This window comes from Oncorhynchus mykiss, chromosome 1 (assembly GCF_013265735.2).
Source record: "Oncorhynchus mykiss isolate Arlee chromosome 1, USDA_OmykA_1.1, whole genome shotgun sequence".
Classification (NCBI taxonomy): domain Eukaryota; kingdom Metazoa; phylum Chordata; class Actinopteri; order Salmoniformes; family Salmonidae; genus Oncorhynchus; species Oncorhynchus mykiss.
The window spans coordinates 40303620-40328033 of NC_048565.1; the positions used below are offsets into that span (position 1 = coordinate 40303620).

Consider the following 24414-nt stretch of genomic DNA (forward strand, 5'->3'; position numbering starts at 1 on the left):
GGTGAAAATCATCCCCCACTTTAATAAGACCAGGGCAGGTGGGCAGGTGGGCAGGTGTGTGTCCCTCATCGAGCCAGCTGCACACCAGAGCGAGAGAACGAGAGAGAGCGAGGAGAGGAAAGAAAGAAGGGGAGAGAGGTGGATACATGTAGAACGGGATGAGTGGCAGGAGTTTAAGAGAGTAAAAGAGGTTCAGAGGAGACTTTCAAGGATCTGTGGAGAGAGGGAACCAAGAAGGACAAGTACAGATTAAGAAAAAAAGGAACAGAGAGAGGAGTGCAGTGAGGAGAGAAAAAGACAGCTTTTGCAGAGTGAAAGACTCCAAATCTTTTTTCTCCCCAGGGTATTTTCCTGAGCCTCACTCATCAGTCTGGGCAGGAATCGCTCGTCACTCTTTTCCTACCTCCCTCCTCTCCCCCCTTTATTCCCTCCTTTCTTCCCTCTCTCCCAGCCGTGGAGCGTCACGAGAGCCACGCGATGAGAATAGAATCAGAAGGGAGAGAGAGAGAGTGAGAGTGAGCAAGAGAGGGAGAGAGGAACGAACCAGGGAAGCGAGAGACTTACACACACCACAAGCATTGGAAATTGAAGGAGTTGGTGTGCAGCTCGCAAGGTGGGTGAGGAGCATATAAGGCATGCATGTGCGTGTGTGATTTCTCTGAATGTGCCTGAATGAATGCTGGCATTCATGTCTTGATACTATTGAATTGAATTGTGTTTTATTAAGAGTGTGTGACAGGTTTGACTTCCCACTGTTTGGTGTGTGTATCACATTCTGGTGTGTCCATAAATTACCCTGTCACGCACATTTTAGCCATAAAGCATGTGTGTTACTATGCATGTGTGTGACTGTGTGTTAGTATCACTTTAGTAACACCACAGTATCACTTTACAGTGAGTTAAATAGATCCAGACAGTTATTGATTGAAAAAATAAACGGATACAGATAGCGAATTAGAACAGTCATCAATCAAAATAGGTGAAAAAAGGGAAAAAAATAGATTGAGATGAAGAGAGGTAAAGAGAGTTATCTGTGCAGAGTTTGAAAAGTCAATGAGTGACCGTCATGTACAGTAACTCAATCTCCAATAGTCCTTGTCGTGGCGTGTTGAATGTACATGGTGTAATGCATGGATGAATCTTTGTAGTTCATAAGATGCTAACTTGCATTTCCTGTGGTGCAGGAAAATTGTTTGCTGCAAGGACGTGATCAAATTAAGATCCCATCTGTAGACTCTTGAGTTTCTGTCATTCAAGTTTTCCATGAAGAACATAACACATGTTATTTTGAGCCCAGCAAGTGAAGCGGAGAGAGAGTTTTTGAGGTTAGAGCTATAATTATAGTGTAAGAGATAGAGTGAGTAGTATGCTACTGTCAGACAAAGTTGAGGGTGATTCTATGGGTCAGCAGTGTGTGTGACACTTTAAAGCTAACTTTGAGTCTGAGTTGGAGCCTAGAGTTTGCTCTGTGGAAGTTGGAGGAGTTGGAGCAGTGCTGTGTGAGTGTGTGAGTGCATGTATGAGGTGCAGTTTGTCAAAGGCAACAATTTAGCATGGTGTGTGTGTGTGTGTGTGTGTGTGTGTGTGTGTGTGTGTGTGTGTGTGTGTGTGTGTGTGTGTGTGTGTGTGTGTGTGTGTGTGTGTGTGAGTGTGTGTGTGCATGTTAGTGTGTGTGTGTGCTTGCATTAGTGTGTATGTGCATGGGTGTATGTTTGCATGAGTGTGTATGTGCATGGGTGTATGTCTATGTGTGTGGGTCTGCTAACGCATGTGAATACATGTTTGTGTGTGAACTGTATACCCTAGTGTCTCAGATCAAAGGAAAGACAGAGGCTGACTCTTCTTTACATGCTATGTAGCGGTTTTACGTACTGTAACAGTTGCAGCAGAAGTGCACTTTCCATGTCATTCCAATCACATCGCTTTTAGTTAGGGATTTGTCCCTGACAGCTTTGGATAGGTACAATATGGCATTTCGGCATGATCTCCTTTTTTATTTATATATAATATTTTTTACGCTGCTGCTACTCGCTGTTTATTATCTATGTATAGTCACTTTACCCTTACCGACATGTACATATTACCTCAATTACCTCGACTAACCTGTACCCCCATACATTGACTCAGTACCGGTACCCCCTACATACAGCCTCGTTATTGTTATTTTTTGTGTTACTTTTTTTACTTTAGTTAATTTAGTAAATCTTTTTCTTAACTCTTATTTGATTAAATCTGTATTTTTTTTAAGGGCTTGTAAGTAAGCATTTCACAGGGTGTGTACACCTGTTGTTTTCAGCGTATGACAAATAAAATTGGATTTGATTTGATATCCCTTCATAGTTTGTCCACTGAAAATAAGAACAATGTTTTGGAGCTCTGCAGGCTTGATGTTTTAGTCGTGCCCCCAGCCCTCCTTGTTTCTCTATACCAGAGTGATTCCTCCCTCTCCCTCCCTGACTTATGAATGAGCAGTCTCTCTCTCGCTCTGTTCCTCTTAAGTTTCACCCCCAGCGCTGATGTGCACGGCCAAAAGGCATGGCTCAGGTAGCCCTGGCAGGCAGCGAGGTCACTCTTGCAAGGTTAGGCCAGGTAATGGAATGTTAGGTATTTACTGCTCACAGCCCTGGCTGTGTCCCTCGCTCCCTTCCTCCTCTTCCCCCTGCAGCCCTTCTCACCCCTCTTCGGCTCACCCCTCCCACCTCCAGGAGCGTGTATCTGTGCAACATGCTGGGTCATGCCACCCTGCCAAGCCATGCCGGGGCATCAACACGTTTGTATAAGTGTTGGAAAATCACCCGATGGTATTCCCCATGGTAAAAACCAAACAGAGAAAAGACAGAAGATATTATAGATGCCCAGTCTGCTGTTTATGGTTGCTGTATGACAACTTTGTGCCAGCGGCATGGGAACCCTGTGTATCTGCTGTGTGGCACTGGCACCGGAGATTAGTGTTGTGTGAGCTCATATCAATGCAAGCAGATATTTTACCTCCCTCCCCTCCTCCTCCTCACCATGGATACTGTGCTCCCTGGGCCTGTATCAGTGTTATGTGGTTCTCATCAGCCTATTATAGAGCCCTCTTCCCTGACCCAGTTCTCTCTGCTCCCTCTCCCTGACTGTCACCTGCTCTCTGTCTATATCTCTAGCTGTCTCTCATGGTCTCTCTGTCTCTTTTTCTCGGCTTTGGCCTCAGTCTGTGTACCCAGAATCACATATTCTCGGAAATGCAAGGGCTCTCAAAGGTGGGGAAATCTAAGACAAGCTCTCACATGTAAGATTGTACTGTTTGTATCGTATATGCATGTGCACACAAGCACCAAAATGGATATATATAAATTAGAATTACCTCCAGGCGCACATTGAAACACAACCACATACACACCCTTCCGCATTGCCCACAGCCATGCACACGCACACAGGGTTGGATAGATTACTTTTTTAAATGTAATCTGTTACAGTTATTAGTTACCTGTCCAAAATTGTCATCTGTAACGTAACAATGTGGATTACCCAAACTCATTAACGGAATCTGGTTACTTTGTAATTTTTTAGATTACTTTGCCCTTAAAAATGCATTAGAAGGAGACAAAAATAATATTACCAATTGAGCGACATCTTTTGCAGGATAAATCAATGTTAGAGTTTACATACCTGGCCATAACAGCCAGGTCGCCCGTGATACAAGTCAGGATTCAACATCCAGCCAGATGGGTTTTTAGTTCATCGCACAGACAGGAATAAAGAACTCTCCTGGAAGAAGAATGGCGGGGATGTATGTTTCATGATTAACTACTCATAGTGTGATTGTGATAACATACAGAAACTCAAGTCCTTTTGTTCACCCGACCTAGAATACCTCACAATCAAATGCCAACTGTATTACCTCTAAAGAGAATTCTGTTCGTTTATAGTCACAGCCGTGTATATTCCCCCTCAAGCCAATACCACGACGGCCCTCAAAGAACTACACAGACTTTAAGCAAACTGAAAACCACATATCCTGAGACCGCATTTATTGTAGATGGGGATATAAACAAAGCAAATTTGAGGTAAAAGCTACCGAAGTTTTATCAACACATTGACTGTAGTACTCACGACTACATCAGATCACGACTACATTTTGCTCCTCCCTTCCTATAGGCAGAAACTCAAACAGGAAGTACCCATGCTAAGGTCTATTCAACGCTGGTCTGACCAATCAGAATCCACGATTCAAGATTGTTTTGATCACACGGACTGGGATATGTTCCGGGTAGCCTATGAGAATAACATTGAATTCAGTCACGGACACGGTGACTGAATTCATCAGGAAGTGTTTTTTTTGTGTGTTTTTTTACAATTGAACCTCTATTTAGCTAGGCAAGTCAGTTAATAACAAATTCTTATTTACAATGACTGCCTACACCGGCCAAATCCGGACAACACTGGGCCAGTTTTGTGCTGCCTTATGGGACTCCCAATCACAGCCAGTTGTGATACAGCCTGGAATCAAACCATGGTGTCTGTAGTGACGCCTCAAAAACATAGATGAAGTGCCTTAGACCGCTGCGCCACTCGAGCGTATAGGGGATGTTGTTCTTACGGTGACTATTAAAACCTACCCAAATCAAAACCCGTGGATAGATGGCAGAATTTGCATAAAACTGAAAGATCAATGTAACTGAACTAAATGACTATCACCCCGTAGCACTCACTTCTGTCATCATGAAGTGCTTTGAGAGAATCGTTAAGGATCATATCACCTCTACCTTACATGACACCCTAGACCGACTTCAATTTGCTTACCGCCCCAATAGATCTACAGACGATGCAATCGCCATCACACTGCACACTGCCCTATCCCATCCAGATAAGAGGAATATCTACGTCAGAATGCTGTACATTGACTATAGCTCAGCCTTCAACACCATAGTACCATGCAAGCTCATCCTTAACCCTACCCCTTGCAACTGAGTCCTGGACTTCCTGACAGGCCGCCCCCAGATGGTGAAGGTAGGAAACAACACCTCCACTTCTCTGATCCTCAACACAGGGTCCCCAAAAGGGTGCGTGCCCAGCCCCATCCTGGAGTCCCTGTTTACCCATGACTGTGTGGCCACGCACACCTCCATCACCATCATCAAGTTTGCAGACAACACAACAGTAGTAGGCCTGATTACCAACAATGACAAGACAGCCTACAGGAAGTAGGTAAGGGCCCTGGAGGAGCGGTGCCAGCAAAAATAACCTCTCCCTTAATAAAGGAGCTGAACGTGGACTTCAGAAACCAGCAAAGGGAGCACACCCCCATCCACATCAACGGGCCCGCAATGGAAAAGGAGGAAAGCTTCAAGTTCCTCTGCGTACACATCACTGACAATCTGAAATGGTCCACCCACACAGACAGTGTGGTGAAGAAAGCACAACAGTGCCTCTTCAACTTCAGGATACTAAAGAAATTTGGCTTGGCCCCTAAGACCCTCACAAACTTTTACAGATGCACAATTGAGAGCATACTGTCGGGCTTCATCACCACCTGGTACGGCAACTACACCGCCCTCAACCGCAGGGCTCTCCAGAGGGTGGTACGGTCTGCCCACTGCATCACCAGGGGCAAACTGCCTGCCCTCCATGACACATAGAGCTGTAAAAAGACCATCAAGGACATTAACCACCCAAGCCACGGCCTGTTCACCCCGCTACCTTCCAAGAAGGCGACGTCAATACAGGTGCATCAAAGCTGGGACTGAGAGACTGAAAAACAGCTTCAATCAAGTCTATCAAATCGTCCCGAAGCTGAATGTAATTGGGGACTCGCCTAATCTGTTGCTTATGATTTTGTTGTCATGGAGGACTGAATGAGCTGATGCTACTCTCATGGAATGGCACGCACAACCGAAAACTTCTATTTGATTGTGAAAAATGAATGTCAAATGTTGCATTTACTATAGGCCTATTGTTTACGTTTTTGCTGTTGACACTTTGATATCCTGATAATTTTCAGATGTTTAAGCCTATCAAAAGTGTGTGAGTTTGAGCATGGGTACGAAAGCCCTTTATTAATCAGCATGAATTAGTTTGAGCAATAAAAGCCCCATTTGTGGTGTTCTTAAATTAAACTCTTCTTTGACTGTATGTGGAACACAATACTGTGTTTAGAAGGGAGGAACTCTCTCAAACCTTTATTCCATATACTGGGATCTGCATTGTAGAGTGCAGCTGTTGCAATAGAACATTTTTCACTGGCTGGCCACTGATCGCAAAACCAATGATTGACAGGCAGCTTCACCTTCTCAAATTCAACCATTATCTTGTTAAATTACACATATGAGTGTGTGAACAGCCATCCACAACAACCACAATCTGTGTTGCGCAAATAGCTAAGTGAAAGGACGGCAGTGTGATTCACGTCATTGCTCTGTATATATCAATAATAAATTATATCTATATCGCCCGTAGGCTACACCACTGCTGTCATCCTTACCTCCAAGCATTTATTCAAACAGAATCTTTGGATGCCGACAGAAATAACACCATTGGAAGTCAAAGCTTGGACTGAAGCGTACAAAAACCCACTCCTGCTGTTTTCCTGTCATCCATCAAACGCATTTGGTGTGTCATCATAGTGTTTTTTTCAGTGTTGATTTGAATGTCATTGAGAAAACAAAAAGGTATCATAAATAACTTTTTTGCAAACATCCTTTCTGAACTTAACAGTAACCATCTAGTTTTTCAAAAGTTTCTGTAATCTGATTACAATATTTTTGCTGGTAACGGATTGCAGTAACAGTTTTTTTGTTATCAGTGACATGTAACTGATAACATGTAATCCATTAGTCCCCAACCCTACGCACACATGCACACACACACACACACTTCGCATTTGTTAGGATATATTGTCACCTATGGAAGACATTGTAATTGTGGACGTTCCTCTACAAAATGACTGCAGAGATTGGTCTGAGCTGCCAAAACAATGTGAATTAAGGCCATTTTCACAGTCGGTTCTCACTTCCTTCCAACTTCCAAGTACAAATGGATATCGGTCAGCCCCGTGGCAGAAACGAATCAATTGGCAACCTTCATATGACTTGGGCCTTTCTCTTAGATGTTAAGTCCCCTATAGGGGGGGGGGACTGTGAGCAGTTCTGGACCGGCGATAACTGACATTTTGATGTACAAAATGTTCGGTGAATGTTAGTCCAGTGATTTATAGTCCCAGAATGCTCTCCGCTGCCACTCTATCAGTAGAGCTGACTTGAAGTGTCAAGTTTCAGACCCCACATTTTCATTGGGAATGACGTATCAATTTTCTGGCCTGTCTGGACAAAGAATCCATTTGCTCTCCATCTGAGCAACGGAGCCCAGCCTGGAGACGAAATATGAAAGAGGACAGTCAAGCATATTATCTCATTGTGATATACAGTGGCTTGCGAAAGTATTCAACCCCCTTGGCATTTTTCCTATTTTATTGCCTTACAACCTGGAATTAAAATTGATTTTTTTTAGGGGTTTGTATCATTTGATTTACACAACATGCCTACCACATTGAAAATGCTAAGTATTTTGTATTGTGAAACAAACAAGAAATAAGACAAAAAAACTTGAGCGTGCATAACTATTCATCCCCCCAAAGTCAACACTTTGTAGAACCACCGTTTGCAGCAATTACAGCTGCAAGTCTCTTGGGGTATGTCTCTATAAGCTTGGCACATCTAGCCACTGGGATTTTTGCCTATTCTTCAAGGCAAAACTGCTTCAGCTCCATCAAGTTGGATGGGTTCCGCTGGTGTACAGCAAACTTTAAGTCATACCACAGATTCTCAACTTGATTGAGGTCTGAGCTTTGACTAGGCCATTCCAAGACATTTAAATGTTTCCCCTTAAACCACTCGAGTATTGCTTTAACAGTGTGCTTAGGGTCATTGTCCTGCTGAAAGGTGAACCTCCGTCCGAGTCTCAAATCTCTGGAAGACTGAAACAGGTTTCCCTCAAGAATTTCTCTATATTTAGCACCATCCATCATTCCTTCAATTCTGACCAGTTTCCCAGTCCCTACCGATGAAAGACATCCCCAAAGCACCATGCTTTACTGTGGGGATGGTGTTCTCAGGGTGATGAGAGGGGTTGGTTTGTTCCAGACATGGCGTTTTCCTAGATGGCCAAAAAGCTAAATTTTAGTCTCATCTGACCAGAGTACCTTCTTCCATATGTTTGGGTAGTCTCCCATATGCCTTTTGGCAAACACCAAATGTGTTTTCTTATTTTTTTCTTTAAGCAAAGGATTTTTTCTGGCCACTCTTCCGTAAAGCTCAGCTCTGTGGAGTGTATGGCTTAAAGTGGTCCTATGGACAGATACTCCAATCTCCGCTGTGGAGCTTTGCAGCTCCTTCAGGGTTATCTTTGGTCTCTTTGTTGCCTCTCTGATTAATGCAATCCATGCCTGGTCTTTAAGTTTTGGTGGGCGGCCCTCTCTTGGCAGGTTTGTTGTGGTGCCTACATTTTTTAATAATGGATTTAATGGTGCTCCGTGGGATGTGGGATCATGTGACAGATCATGTGACACTTAGATTGCACACAGGTGGACTTTATTTGACTCATTATGTGACTTCTGAAGGTATTTGATTGCACCAGATCTTATTTAGGGGCTTCATAGCAAAGGGGGTGAAAACATATGCACTCACCAATTTTCTGTTTTTTATTTATTATAATTTTTGAAACAGGTAGTTCTTTTTTTATTTCACTTCACCAATTTGGAACATTTTGTGTATGTCCATTACATGAAATCCAAATAAAAATCAATTTAAATTACAGGTTGTAACGCAGCAAAATTGGAAAAACGGCAAGGGGGGTGAATACTTTTGCAAGGCACTGAATATTTCGAGCTCTCAACATGAAAAATAATAAGTCATTTCTCTTGGTCACTTTGTGCTTAAAGCTGTAGTTGAAACAAGTCTACACGTATTTGAATGGTATCTTTGTGCCGCTCAGTGGACGTTTAGGAAAAAAGTCTCAATTGTCATTTATATGATATGGTGCCAATATTGTACTGTCACAAAGTATTATCATATTTTTTTACAGTTATAAGAAAGATGAAATCTTATAGTAAGTCATTTATAATTTAATGTGTTACTATATTTAGAAAGCATTTTAGTAATTTCAAGCCCTATTGCCCCACATTGGTTGAATAAGAAAAAAATCATATATACATTTTCATACTTCTTGCTTCAGAAAAAGGTTATGCCACACCCATGGAAGTTACTTTCTTACATTTTTACATTTTAGTCATTTAGCAGACACTCTTATCCAGAGCGACTTTCAGTAGCAATTGGGGTTAAGTGCCTTGCTCAAGGGCACATCAACAGATTTTTCACCTAGTCAGCTCAGGAATTTGTCCCGAGGGTCTTAACCACTAGGCTACCTGCCGCAATGTGTCTGTATCTGAATACCTCCCTGACCCATCACTGAATGCGAACACATTTGGTGCCATCTGATTGGTCCAGAAACCGATGGGTTGGGCCAGAGCCAGAATACACGTGGGTTAAGCGTCGGTTTGAAAATACATCATTGGCTTTGATACTCTGATTTATTAGAGACAATCCAATTGCTTATGACTTTGTCTTGTACAAACGACTTTGACTTTGTCTTGTACAAACGGTCTTGTATGACCCTCCCGTGTTAAGCATGTATCGATGCAAGCTTCAACGGAAATTATGCCCAGAAATATGACGCAACCATGTAAAAATGATGCAAAATCTCTTGAAATCAATAGCAGCCATTATTTGAGCTGAAGCAAGAGAAAATAATCTTTGGAATGAAATATTGCCCATTTACATCTCACATGTTGCACAAATACAATATTTTATCATGTTACATTAATAAATACATACTGTGTTAATTTTAGCGTGTTTACCTGCCTACAATACCCACTGTAGATTGCAAGCCCATAGTAAGTCAATCGGGCTAATGTTAACTGGCTAGCTACTGCTGTTAGCTAGCTAGCTAGACAGCCACAAAGAATTGGCAGCTAGCTACACATTAATTTGCATCTACTTAAAAAAAAACATCAGATTTAGGTCATTTTTGCCTGTTAAACTATCTGGTTAGCTTGATTATTACGATTAGGATATAGCTAGCTGATAGTTATGAAGTCAATGTTTGCTTTGTGTATGTCTTGTTTCATCTCTATTGTTGCCATTGTCCTGGCTGGAAGAATGTTCAGTGAATGGGAGGTGCAGCATAAAGTAATACTGTAGGTGGAGTGTGAATGCTTCTCATTTTTTATTTGTTCTTCACACTCTGGTCCTCACAAGAATGTACTTAAGAGAGTGTGCTCGGAGAATGCATGCTTGGAGAATGCACGGTAGTATGCATACTGAGAGACATCTCTGATGAAAGACATTGCAATTATTGACATTCCTTTACAAAACAATTGCTGGGATTTATTTGGCTGTGCTGCCAAAACAAGGGGAATTAGGGTTATAGGTCAGCGCCGAAACTGAACAATGGGCTACCTTCACATGATATAGGCCTTTAATCCAGGGTAACCACAGAAGTAAGGAAATCATTTTTTGACAATCTTACATTTATATAGTCAAAATGATACTCACATGTTGGGAAAGCAAGAAAACTGTATGATAACGAACAATGTTTTCATTACAAAAGTAAGCTTAGGTCCTGGATAACTGCATCTATCCCTCTAGTACAATGTCAGTCAGTCATTAGACTAATGTTTACTCTGCTATTATAACACCTATGTCATGGAAAGCATGTCCCTTTAGCAATGACAAAATTACATAAGCCCTCACTAAGAGCTGAGCTGAGTCGTCGTCATCAGGCCACTGTGACTGTCTTTTTAGAGCAGTAGGGTAAACAGCTGTAGGATATTTAGCTGAGTGGTCCCATCGGGCTGTGTACCTCCTAGCGCTAACGCTAGCCGAGAGAAGAGATGCTATAGTGTGATAAGGTAGAGGTTGTTGCGTGGGAAGGCAGTGCAGCCGCTGGTTGTTTGTTCCTGTTTTCCTCAGCTGACAGACATCAGAGTCGGGACTCTCCAGTGGAGCGAATAAAGTGCCAATCTAGTTAAATTGCACGAAATCAGAAACATATGGGAGCCGAGCCCACAAACCTTGGCTGGGGCGCTGCCAAACTCTTACAGAGGAGCACCACAGAGTCTAGAGTCTCTCTCTCACATGCACGGATGCACACACATACACACACACACACACACACACACACACATACACACACACACGCACGCACACTAAAACACACACTAACACACACACACACACAGACCCGAGACTCAGCATTTCCTACCCATTAAGCGCTTCCTCCCCGAGTCTTTCATCATCTAAAGTGAATAATCTGGTGGAGGCCTATTTGGTGTGAGCTGAATATTTTGACTGCTTTAACCACATGGGAGGCAGTAAGAGTATTTGGATTGCCGAATTGTTTTGTGTTGCAAGCAATTTCAGATGCCAATCCAATTTGTGTCTATTTAAATACTTTGGTCTGATTTAAATATTTTGGTTGTAATGGTTGCTGTGTATGAATAAGTATGCAGAAACGATATGATTATAGTAGAAGAAAAATATGACCGACATCTTCCCGACATTTTCCCCACGGTCTGTGTTCAGAATTATTTAATGTCGTTGGTATGGTAATGTACGTTGGTATGGAATTCATGTTTGTTAATGTATCTAAAGCTGTGTAATGTTGCTTTTTGTTCCTTCATGATATGCCTGGCATCTGATCGAACTGTTGATGGATTTAAAGGTCTAACTCAGATAGACTATTCAACTTCAAAAAATGATTCACCAGAGAAAAATGTCCCTCTAATATCAGAGTTTGACTAGCTACTCCGTGTGTGTGTGTGTGTGTGTGTGTGTGTGTGTGTGTGTGTGTGTGTGTGTAACAAGTTATCAAAATGTGACCCCTGATCTTAGTCAAGCACTTTCCCTTGAGGTGAGAGTGGGTGGAGTGTGAGTGGGAGAAGGGTCCTGGTGATGAGGCCTCAGTCTTTTAGCTGCCTTTGAGACGGCACACATTAATTATTTGCCTGGAGCAGCAGCCAACCCACCTCTTATATCAATTGTATGTTTATTATGACGGTAGTTAAAATATACGAGCCCTACCTGGGCACTATGTGAAACAGGGGGAAACAGTGGGGGAGAGAATGGAGGGAGCAAATTAACTAGCAATCACTAACGCTCTGGTTCTTCAGACCAGGCTCCAGATTGCATCATCCACTTCACCTGATGTAGACGCCGACACACTGAGATCATACACCTTAGCTGCAGGGAGGGTTAAGGAAAGTACCAGAGTCAGCCCAGGCCACTCACAGACATGCACACACGCATACACACACATGCACACACACACACATAAGTGTGTATGAGGGTGTGTGTAGGCACACTGGTATACACACTGCTGATACGCTATAAGTATCCATTAATGTTTGTGTTTGTGTGTGTTCCCGCATCTGTAAATGTTTTATGGTTATGTTGTATATAATTACATGGCGTCAGATGGTGGCAGGTTTGATTGGCAAACTTAATGTGTCCATACCGTGTGTGTGTGTGTGTGTGTGTGTGTGTGTGTGTGTGTGTGTGTGTGTGTGTGTGTGTGTGTGTGTGTGTGTGTGTGTGTGTGTGTGTGTGTGTGTGTGTGTGTGTGTGTGTGTGTGTGTGTCTGTGTTTCTGTGTGTGTGTGTGTGCTTACTGCATATGTGAGAGGCAGGCCTTCTGAACCTAGCTGTGGTTCCACAACAAGACTGATAGGAAGGGAGAAGTGCTAAATCAGAATCGTCAGGCAGTGTACAGTAGAGTATTGGCCTGGGGCTGGGTGTTCACTTCTTGGCCTCACTACCAGGGAAATGAGAGCACAGACAAGAGAGCAGCCGAGATGCGAGTCAAGAGTTCTACTGCTCTTTCATTAGTTTGTTATTGTCCATTTAACAATTCTTGATATCCCAATTTGTGCCTTGCTTGAACATTGTTATTGTATTTGTCACTTTCATTATTTTTCTTGGTAAATCCTAAAAGCCCCCATGCAGCCTATGAAAAAAAAAGGTTTAATCATCATTAGTATCAGTATCATTCGTATTCATTTAATTTCATGAGCCTCCTTTAGCCCTTAAAATTTGTATTCTGATTGTGTGGGCATTAGGAAACAAATGTGAAGATATTTACATTCACAGCCCTGATTGGCTGATAGGATGGTCTAGAGCCCACCCCCTTACCCAGATGAACTGTCATTACTGTGGGTCAAAAGTTCTGTCCCACCTGAACAAGCTGAAGTTCCAGTATTTTTCTTTTCAAACAGCTACACAAAAATGGCATTATCATAATTTTCACAATTTCAAAGTGTTATTTCTACCTCATAGTATGGAAATATCATAAAATCAACAGGAAATCACGTTTTTGACTGGACTAGGTCTTTAATAAAAATATTAATGAAAAAAAGAGTTATGCAACTCTCCGTATGTCAGGTCTTAGTAGTAATTTGTCTGATTAAGCGTATGTCAAACACAGTTAGTGTCAGTGGTGGAGACGGGATAGGCTAGCTAAGTGCTAGGCTGTAAAGGCACGCTAAGCTATATAGGCATACTAAGCAGGTTTGACATGCTATTCTACAGTAGGGAAAACAGGTGGATGTAAATATAGGGACTGGACTGAGGAAGTGTGGAAGTGATGCAAGTATGCCATTGGAGGCTCTTTAGTGTGTTGAGTTTGTGATAGGGTGGCCCCATTCTGGGCAAACAGTGTGTGTGTGTGTGTGTGTGTGTGTGTGTGTGTGTGTGTGTGTGTGTGTGTGTGTGTGTGTGTGTGTGTGTGTGTATGTGTGTGTGTGTGTGTGTGTGTGTGTGTGTGTGTGTGTGTGTGTGTGTGTGTGTGTGTGTGTGTGTGTGTGTGGTGTTGATAAGCATTTTGGACGAGGAAGAAAAGGCTACATTGAAGGTGTTGAGTGTTTCTTGAGTGTGGAGGGTACATGGTGTTGAGTGGGTTGTGTGAATGGTGTTGAGTTGGATGGTTGGGGTGGTAGGGTGTGGTGAGGATGAGACCAGTGATGAGTACTAAATGAGGAATAGGCAGTGTCTTGCGCTGTTGATACTAGTAGGACTGACATGTTATCTTTAGGTATTAGATTTTAGAAAGTAGTTGACTCTCCTCGGAGGAGGAAGGGGAGGACCATCCTCCTCAGTAAATGTAATAAAAATACAAATAGTGAAACATTTAAGAAGTTATCCTTTAAATAAAACTATGCTAAATATATTCACGTCACCAAATAACTGATTAAAACACACTGTTTTGCAATGAAGGTCTACAGTAGCCTCAGCAGCACTCTGTAGGGTAGCACAATGTTGTAGCTGGAGGAGAGCTAGTTTCCATCCTCTGGGTACTTCAATACATAGCTCATGGTTCTCACCCACTTCCATAGATTACACAGTAATTGTGACAACTCCTGGGGGACTTCCTCCAACCTATCAGAGCTCTTGCAGTATGAACTTACATGTTGTCCACCCAATCAATGGATCTAGTACTGAACACATAAGCTACAGCTAGCTAGCATTGCAGTGCATCAAATGTGGTGAGTAGTTGAGTCAAAGAGAGAGAAAGACAATAGTTTAATAGCTTTGAGTTTAGCTGTGTTTAGTGGTTATTATATGGTTAGGCTTGGATTTTTTTTTAGTCTGGTCACATAGAATTTGTGTGTTGTGCATTGAAGTCCACAAGCGACGGAAAAAGGTGAGTGGAGGAGAGTGCATAGATGCAATAAATAATACAACGTGGCAGCTATGAACTGTGTTTACGTGCGACCAGAGGTCAAATCAAATCAAAGTTTATTTGTCACGTGCGCCGAATACAACACGTGTAGACCTTACAGTGAAATGCTTACTTACAGGCTCTAACCAATAGTGCGAATAAAAGGTGTGTGTGTGTGTGTGTGTGTGTGTGTGTGTGTGTGTGTGTGCGCGCGTGTGCGTGCGTGAGTGAATTTTGCTGCTAGGGAGCAATGCTGACGAGGCAGGAACATGGGGACACTCCAGTTACCTCAAGATCAAAAACCATAAACCCAGTTTAGTGTGTCATCCGCTGTGTCCATCAGTAAAGAAATAAAACAACAGTAAAAAGACATTTGAAAATAACAGTAGCAAGGCTATATACAGACACCGGTTAGTCAGGCTTATTGAGGTGTGTTCATTCCTCTGATTCTGTTGACAAACGTTTCTTAAACGGAAGCAACCGGTATGAAACTGGGATAAACATACCTGAATTTGGCCAATAGAAACTCTCGTTTGCAACTGTAGGACTAGTGATTACACCTTACTGTAGATCAGCTAGATGCAGGCGCTATTCCATGTATCACTGTCTGTCACCTCAAATTTTCCTCTCGACCTGTGTGCACCTACATTGTAAACTTTCATTCATAGGCTAGGTTGTAGCAACCTCATGATGTGTATAGTATCCTAAACCTATCGATTTTACATACAACTGAGTGAATGGAATTTGAATGACAGTCATCCAAACGGCACTGACCGCCATGTTTAGAGAGGGATGAAAACTTGGAAGAATAGAGCGAGAGGAGAGGAGAGGAGCGGAGGTGAGGAGAGAGTAGCATGATGCCACCATCTGTTAGCCACATGCTACACCTCACCGCAGTTCCATAAATCTCAGCGGCCCTCAGCAATGCAAGGCCACATTCCGCCTGGCTAAACGTACAGGCATCAAGCGCAGTGGCTACGTCCTCAGAATTCCCTAAATGTTTACCTCATCCCTCATAGAGAGAGACAGCGAGGCAGGGAGGGGATTCATACAGAGAGAGGGAAGAAAGGGGAGAGGGGGAGACAGTAAACACAATGCATATCATTACATAAACCACCAGGACATAGGACTGCTGTGAAGAAGGATAGTGTGACTGTGGGCTTCAAATCAATCTTTCTGTGGTCTGTCTGGCCTAAATAGAAAGGTTTAGCTTATTTTTAGAGAATATATCTATGGCATATCTGTTACGGTGAGTGAATGAGGACCCAAAAGCGAACTAACTTAAACAGAGCTTCTTTAATAACCAAACATAGGTAGGCTCAGATAGACCGGCAGATTCCGACAGGACAGGACAAGGTTACAGCAAACATGACGATAGTCTGGCTCAGGCATGAAACACAACAAACAAGAATCCGACAAGGACAGGAACAAAAACAGAGAGAGATATAGGGGACTAATCAGAGGGAAAAAGGGAACAGGTGGGAAACGGGGTGACGAGGTAGTCAGGAGGAGACAAGGAACAGCTGGGGGAAAGCGGGGGAGAAAAGGTAACCTAAGACGACCAGCAGAGGGAGACAGGGTGAAAGGAAAGGACAGAAAGACACAACATGACAATACATGACAGTACCCCCCCACTCACCGAGCGCCTCCTGGCGCACTCGAGGAGGAAACCTGGCGGCAACGGAGGAAATCCTCGATCAGCGCACGGTCCAGCACGTCCCGAGAGGGAACCCAACTCCTCTCCTCAGGACCGTACCCCTCCCAATCAACGAGGTACTGGTGACCACGGCCCCGAGGACGCATGTCCAAAATCCTGCGGACCCTGTAGATGGGTGCGCCCTCGACAAGGATGGGGGGGGGGGGGGGAAGACGAGCGGGGGCGCGAAGAACGGGCTTAATACAAGAGACATGGAAGACCGGGTGGACGCGACGAAGGTATCGCGGAAGAAGAAGTCGAACTGCGACAGGATTAATGACCCGAGAAATACGGAACGGACCAATGAACCGCGGGGTCAACTTGCGAGAAGCCGTCTTAAGGGGAAGGTTCTGAGTGGAGAGCCAAACTCTCTGACCGCGACAATATCTAGGACTCTTAGTTCTACGCTTATTAGCAGCCCTCACAGTCTGCGTCCTATAACGGCAAAGTGCAGACCTGACCCTCTTCCAGGTGCGCTCGCAACGTTGGACAAAAGCCTGAGCGGAGGGGACGCTGGACTCGGCGAACTGAGATGAGAACAGCGGAAGCTGGTACCCGAGGCTACTCTGAAAAGGAGATAGCCCGGTCGCAGACGAAGGAAGCGAGTTGTGGGCGTATTCTGCCCAGGGGAGCTGTTCTGACCAAGACGCAGGGTTGCGAAAAGAAAGACTGCGTAAGATGCGACCAATAGTCTGATTGGCCCGTTCTGCTTGACCGTTAGACTGGGGGTGAAAGCCGGAAGAGAGACTGACGGAAGCCCCAATCAAACGGCAAAACTCCCTCCAAAATTGAGACGTGAATTGCGGACCTCTGTCCGAAACGACGTCTGACGGAAGGCCATGAATTCTGAAAACATTCTCGATGATGATTTGTGCCGTCTCTTTAGCAGAAGGAAGCTTAGCAAGGGGAATGAAATGAGCCGCCTTAGAGAACCTATCGACAACCGTAAGAATAACAGTCTTCCCCGCTGACGAAGGCAGTCCGGTGACAAAATCTAAGGCGATGTGAGACCACGGTCGAGAGGGAATGGGAAGCGGCCTGAGACGGCCGGCAGGAGGGGAGTTACCGGACTTAGTCTGCGCGCAGACCGAACAAGCAGCCACGAAACGACGCGTGTCATGCTCCCGGGTGGGCCACCAAAAACGCTGGCGAATGGAAGCAAGCGTACCCCGAACGCCAGGGTGGCCGGCTAACTTGGCAGAGTGAGCCCACTGAAGAACGGCCAGACGAGTAGGAACGGGAACGAAAAGAAGGTTCCTAGGACAAGCGCGCGGCGACGGAGTGTGAGTGAGCGCTTGCTTTACCTGCCTCTCAATTCCCCAGACAGTCAACCCGACAACACGCCCCTCAGGGAGAATCCCCTCGGGGTCAGTGGAGGCTACTGAAGAACTGAAGAGACGAGATAAAGCATCAGGCTTGGTGTTCTTAGAGCCCGGACGATAAGAAATCACGAACTCGAAACGAGCGAAAAACAGCGCCCAACGCGCCTGACGCGCATTAAGTCGTTTGGCAGAACGGATGTACTCAAGGTTCCTATGGTCAGTCCAAACGACAAAAGGAACGGTCGCCCCCTCCAACCACTGTCGCCATTCGCCTAGGGCTAACCGGATGGCGAGCAGTTCGCGGTTTCCCACATCATAGTTACGTTCCGACGGGGACAGGCGATGAGAAAAATACGCGCATGGGTGGACCTTGTCGTCAGAGAGGGAGCGCTGAGAAAGAATGGCTCCCACGCCCACCTCTGACGCGTCAACCTCGACGACGAACTGTCTAGAGACGTCAGGTGTAACAAGGATAGGAGCGGATGTAAAACGATTCTTGAGGAGATCAAAAGCTCCCTGGGCGGAAACGGACCACTTAAAGCACGTCTTGACAGAAGTAAGGGCTGTGAGAGGAGCTGCCACCTGACCGAAATTACGGATGAAACGACGATAGAAGTTCGCGAAGCCGAGAAAGCGCTGCAGCTCGACGCGTGACTTAGGGGCGGGCCAATCAATGACAGCTTGGACCTTAGCGGGATCCATCTTAATGCCTTCAGCGGAAATAACAGAACCGAGAAATGTGACGGAGGAGGCATGAAAAGTGCACTTCTCAGCCTTCACAAAAAGACAATTCTCTAAAAGGCGCTGGAGGACACGTCGAACGTGCTGAAGATGAATCTGGAGTGACGGTGAAAAAATCAGGATATCGTCAAGGTAAACGAAAACAAAGATGTTCAGCATGTCTCTCAGGACATCATTGACTAATGCCTGAAAGACAGCTGGAGCGTTAGCGAGGCCGAAAGGAAGAACCCGGTATTCAAAGTGCCCTAACGGAGTGTTAAACGCCGTCTTCCACTCGTCCCCCTCCCTGATGCGCACGAGATGGTAAGCGTTACGAAGGTCCAACTTAGTGAAAAACCTGGCTCCCTGCAGGATCTCGAAGGCTGAAGACATAAGAGGAAGCGGATAACGATTCTTAACTGTTATGTCATTCAGCCCTCGATAATCTATGCAGGGGCGCAGAGACCCGTCCTTCTTCTTGACAAAAAAAAACCCCGCTCCGGCGGGAGAGGAGGAGGGGACTATGGTACCGGCGTCAAGAGCTACAGACAAATAATCCTCGAGAGCCTTACGTTCGGGAGCCGACAGAGAGTATAGTCTACCCCGGGGGGGAGTGGTTCCCGGAAGGAGATCAATACTACAATCATACGACCGGTGTGGAGGAAGAGAGGTGGCCCTGGACCGACTGAACACCGTGCGCAGATCGTGATATTCCTCCGGCACCCCTGTCAAATCACCAGGCTCCTCCTGTGAAGAAGAGACAGAGGAAACAGGAGGGATAGCAGACATTAAACATTTCACATGACAAGAGACGTTCCAGGAGAGGATAGAATTACTAGACCAATTAATGGAAGGATTATGACAAACTAGCCAGGGATGGCCCAAAACAACAGGTGTAAAAGGTGAACGAAAAATCAAAAAAGAAATGGTTTCGCTATGATTACCAGAAACAGTGAGGGTTAAAGGTAGCGTCTCACGCTGAATCCTGGGGAGAGGACTACCATCCAGGGCGAACAAGGCCGTGGACTCCCTTAACTGTCTGAGAGGAATGTCATGTTCCCGAGCCCAGGTCTCGTCCATAAAACAGCCCTCCGCCCCAGAGTCTATTAAGGCACTGCAGGAAGCTGACGAACCGGTCCAGCGTAGATGGACCGACAAGGTAGTGCAGGATCTTGAAGGAGAGACAGGAGTAGTAGCGCTCACCAGTAGCCCTCCGCTTACTGATGAGCTCTGGCCTTTTACTGGACATGAAGTGAAAAAATGACCAGCAGAACCGCAATAGAGACAGAGGCGGTTGGTGATTCTCCGTTCCCTCTCCTTAGTCGAGATGCGGATACCTCCCAGCTGCATAGGCTCAGCTCCCGAGCCGGCAGAGGAAGATGGTAGTGATGCGGAGAGGGGGGCAACGGAGAACGCGAGCTCCTTTCCACGAGCTCGGTGACGAAGATCAACCCGTCGCTCAATGCGAATAGCGAGTTCAATCAAGGAATCCACGCTGGAAGGAACCTCCCGGGAGAGAATCTCATCCTTTACCTCTGCGCGGAGACCCTCCAGAAGACGAGCGAGCAAAGCCGGCTCGTTCCAGCCACTGGAGGCAGCAAGAGTGCGAAACTCAATAGAGTAGTCTGTTATGGATCGATTGCCTTGACATAGGGAAGACAGGGCGATGGAAGCCTCCTCCCCAAAAACAGATCGATCAAAAACCCGTATCATCTCCTCCTTAAAGTCCTGATACTGGTTAGTACACTCAGCCCTTGCCTCCCAGATTGCCGTGCCCCACTCACGAGCCCGTCCAGTAAGGAGAGATATGACGTAGGCGACACGAGCAGTGCTCCTGGAGTAAGTGTTGGGCTGGAGAGAAAACACAATATCACACTGGGTGAGGAACGAGCGGCATTCAGTGGGCTCCCCAGAGTAACACGGCGGGTTATTGATTCTGGGCTCCGGAGATTCGAAAGCCCTGGAAGTGGCCGGTGGATCGAGGCGGAGATGGTGAACCTGTTCTGTGAGGTTGGAGACTTGGGTGGCCAGGATCTCAACGGCATGTCGAGCAGCAGACAATTCCTGCTCGTGTCTGCCTAGCATCGCTCCCTGGATCTCGACGGCTGAGTGGAGAGGATCCGAAGTCGCTGGGTCCATTCTTGGTCGGATTCTTCTGTTACGGTGAGTGAATGAGGACCCAAAAGCGAACTAACTTAAACAGAGCTTCTTTAATAACCAAACATAGGTAGGCTCAGATAGACCGGCAGATTCCGACAGGACAGGACAAGGTTACAGCAAACATGACGATAGTCTGGCTCAGGCATGAAACACAACAAACAAGAATCCGACAAGGACAGGAACAAAAACAGAGAGAGATATAGGGGACTAATCAGAGGGAAAAAGGGAACAGGTGGGAAACGGGGTGACGAGGTAGTCAGGAGGAGACAAGGAACAGCTGGGGGAAAGCGGGGGAGAAAAGGTAACCTAATACGACCAGCAGAGGGAGACAGGGTGAAAGGAAAGGACAGAAAGACACAACATGACAATACATGACAATATCAACAGTGGCTCTCTATAAGTATTCAGAATGACACACGCACAAATACACACACGTACAGTCACATGTGCACACACATGCCCACTAAAACATGCATACACACAAACATACACACATGCGCACACACGCACACACACACAGCTATAGATTATTCGGATCAAAGTCAAGTCCAAGCAGGTCCTGCAGTGTTGTCTATAGATGGCCTGGAGTGTGTGTGTGTGTGTGTGTGTGTGTGTGTGTGTGTGTGTGTGTGTGTGTGTGTGTGTGTGTGTGTGTCTGCATGCCTATATGTGACGGTATGTGAGTGTGTATGTACATGACAGAGTGTGTGTGTGTGTGTGTGTGTGTGTGTGTGTGTGTGTGTGTGTGTACATGACAGAATGTGTGTGCGTGTGTGTACATGACAGAATGTGTGTGTGTGTACATGACAGAGTGTGTGTGTGTGTTCATGACAGAACGTGTGTGTACATCACAGACTGTCTGTGTGTACATGACAGAATGTGTGTGTGTGTGTGTACATGACAGAATGTGTGTGTGTGTACATGACAGAATGTGTGTGTGTGTACATGACAGAGTGTGTGTGTGTGTACAGAGTGTGTGTGTGTGTGTGTGTGTACATGACAGAATGTGTGTGTGTGTACATGACAGAGTGTGTGTGTGTGTGTGTGTACATGACAGAGTGTGTGTGTGTGTGTGTGTACATGACAGAGTTTGTGTGCGTGTGTGTGTGTGTGTATGTGTGTGTACATGACAGAGTGTGTGTGTGTGTACATGACAGAGTGTGTATGTGTGTACATGACAGTGTGTGTGTGTACATGACAGTGTGTGTGTGTACATGACAGAGTATGTGTGTGCGTACATGACAGAGTGTGTGCGTACATGACAGAGTGTGTGTGTGTACATCACAGAATGTCTGTGTGTACATGACAGAATGTGTGTGTGCGTACATGACAGAGTGTGTGTGTACATGACAGAGTGTGTGTGTACATGACAGAGTTTGTGTGCGTGTGTGTGTACATGACAGAGTGTGTGTGTGTGTACATAACAGAGTGTGTGTGTACATGACAGAGTGTGTGTGGGTACATGACAGAGTGTGTGTGTACATGACAGAGTGTGCGTGCGTACATGACAGAGTGTGTGTGTGTGTGTGTACATGACAGAGTGTGTGTGTGTGCGTACATGGCAGAGTGTGTGTGTGTGTGTGTGTGTGTGTACATGACAGAGTGTGCGTGTGTGCGCACATGACAGTGTGTGTGTGTGTGTGTGTGTACATGACAGAGTGTGTGTGTGCGTACACGACAGAGTGTGTGTGTGCGTACACGACAGAGTGTGTGTGTGTGCGTACCTGACAGAGTGTGTGTGTGTGCGTACATGACAGTGTGTGTGTGTACATGATGTTGTGACCATGTTCCTACCAGGCTAGTTGTTTTTGACAGTGCTGTAATAACGCTGGCTTGTGTGTTTGTGTCCTGGAGAAAGAAGGCCACGATGACAGCTCCCATCGTCTCCATCCGCTCTCACACCCTCAGCCCTTTGCTGTTTGTGCATCTTCTCTACGCACAAGCACGATCCCCAGGACACCACGCCTGCCTGCATGTGTGATCCTCAAGATAGTGTATGGAGTGTGGTGTGCAGTATTCTGTGGCAATATTCTTGTGAAGTATCAGGTATGTGCACACACCTTAATCAGGACGGATGCCATACTGGCATACTGCGTTTGTATCCAAATATCTCTTTCTTTCCATGTTTTTCTCTATCTATCTTCCTTTGTATGGACATAGTTTCTGTATCTATTACAAGAACACAGGGCTTGTCACTTAACCTCTCTTTCTCTTTCAGATTCAAGTTCAGATTGCTTTATCGGCATGAAATACAATGTGAAGATATTGCCTAAGCAGTGGTACAGCATTTCCGTAAATACAGTACAATGCAATGATTCTCTATCTCTCTCTCTCTCTTTATGGAGATAGATTCTGTACCTATTATAATAATAGTGTGCTTGTCTCTTCTGCCAGTTTGGGGTGTTTGAGGCCCAATACTTTAGAGCAGGGCTGTTCAATGTCGGTCCAGGCGGGCCGAAACACTTCTGGTTTTCAACCTCTTTTTCTAATAAGGGGCTAATTCAGACCTGGGACACCAGGTGAATGCAATTACAGTAACTACGAGGTAGAAACAAAAAACAGAAGTGTTGTGGACCCCCAGGACCGACACCGAACAGCCCTGCTGTAGAGTATCTATCTGTAAGTGTGCAGTTGGCAAACTTGATCTTGTCCGTTTCATACCACTGTTTAGTAGCTCACCAGCTTACAGTTTTGTAGGCCTGTGCGTGTTACTGTGGTGTTGTCTGGAACAATGAGGTGGAGGCTGGAGGTCAGGAGCAAGATGAACACAGTATGACCTTTGACCCCCAGGGTTCAAGAATCAAAGACTCCCCCCATATAAACCAAATCTAAAGATTTTGTAAAGAAATCTGTTTACATATTATTTTGATTTTGGTGAAGGTTCGAAGCACCTGTGTAACTATCTGAACTCGTCCTCTCACTGTCAACTGCGTTTATTTTCCGCAAACTCCCCCCCAAAAAAATGTGTTGCTGAGTTTAGCTAGCTCCCACATACCTGGTAGGAGTTTTGATGAAGTCTGTCTCTGCTACTGGGTTTACAAAGATGTTTAAGTTTGATGGTTAGGTGTTAGGAGTTGTATTCCAGTGGATTATAATGTATTTTTCTCTGACATGTTAAATGTTTGCGTTGAGTGTTCTTGGGTATCTTTAACCTGGTTTACCTAAATAGCACTTCTGAAAGCCGTATCCAAATGATGTGCAAATATATGTTGGTTATGAAAGAAATGTGGATGTAGGAAATCTTCTTTTCCATCCCTTTGAGATGCAGAGGAACCACATGGTTTTTGGCTTTCGGTCTGATTTCATGGAACTTTAGATCGATTGAAATCATTTTGGTGAAGAAATTATATAATAACATGGTGGCCAGAGATGAGTCACCACTAATTTTATGTTCTCCTTAAAACTCTGGCGTCCAACTAGTATTTGTGTCCTGTACTAGAGCTGTGGGTGATCTGAGCACAGCCAATAGGAGAGCCTGACAGTGACATCACAGTCATGCAATGTGTTGAACGGATAGCGATGAACGTTCCAGAACAAACAGAAAACCAGAGAGACGATGGAGAGATGGAGTGTGGCAAGCAGAAAACCCCTGCCTCATTATTCATCCATCAAAAACGAGTGTGTGTGTGTGTGTGTGTGTGTGTGTCTGTGTGTGTGTGTGTGTGTGTGTGTGTGTGTGTGTGTGTGTGTGTGTGTGTGTGTGTGTGTGTGTGTGTGTGTGTGTGTGTGCGTGTGCGTGTGTGAATTTTGCTGCTAGGAAGCAGTGCTG

General features: G+C 45.1%; 1 protein-coding gene across 2 annotated transcripts in view; it reads left to right on the forward strand.

Moving 5' to 3' along the window:
• The first annotated feature begins 213 nt into the window (after window positions 1–213).
• Window positions 214–24414, forward strand: part of LOC110522618 — a 159450-nt gene continuing 135249 nt past the window's right edge. The window contains exon 1 of one of the 2 annotated variants that reach the window (XR_005051723.1): window positions 214–613. The gene's annotated coding sequence lies outside the window, so the exon portion shown is untranslated. The remainder of the gene's footprint in view (window positions 614–24414) is intronic. The other variant, XM_021601084.2, reaches the window with a different exon arrangement.